Raw genomic sequence first — 516 nt, 5'->3', positions numbered from 1 at the left:
AGAGAGAGAGAGAGAGAGAGAGAGAGAGAGAGAGAGCCTCTCCCTGAATAAGTCAGCTAACAATTTTAAATTATCTTTAGAATATTTAAAATCAATTAAACTCAATAATGAAGGTTGGAGGTGTTTGTGGAATTTGGGGGTAAAGGAAGAATTGGTTGTTCTGTGCTTCTTTACAGGACAGTAGAAGGTGTGGCTTGTTTTGGATTCTCATTAAAATTCTGAGTCCTATGGAGTAGGGAAGAGGTATGCAAATCAGAATTTTTAAAATACCTACCACATGTCTTATGTCCTGAGATACTAGTCTATACTCTAAATTAAGATTTTTCTCTCTTGCTCTTAATACAAAGGCTAGTGTTATTTGCAAGCTTTGTGTGGGTCAAGGTCATTGGGAATTTGGACAATGAACAGATAAGTCAAACCTATGTGCTTCATCTCTCTTAGATATAGAAGTAAGGGAAGGTTAACCAGGCTCATAGTCACTGAGTACTCGAAGTACTAAACAATGTACTTAAATAA

The sequence above is a fragment of the Mus caroli genome, chromosome 12 (assembly GCF_900094665.2).
Source record: "Mus caroli chromosome 12, CAROLI_EIJ_v1.1, whole genome shotgun sequence".
Lineage (NCBI taxonomy): Eukaryota > Metazoa > Chordata > Mammalia > Rodentia > Muridae > Mus > Mus caroli.
This window is presented reverse-complemented; position numbering follows the sequence as displayed.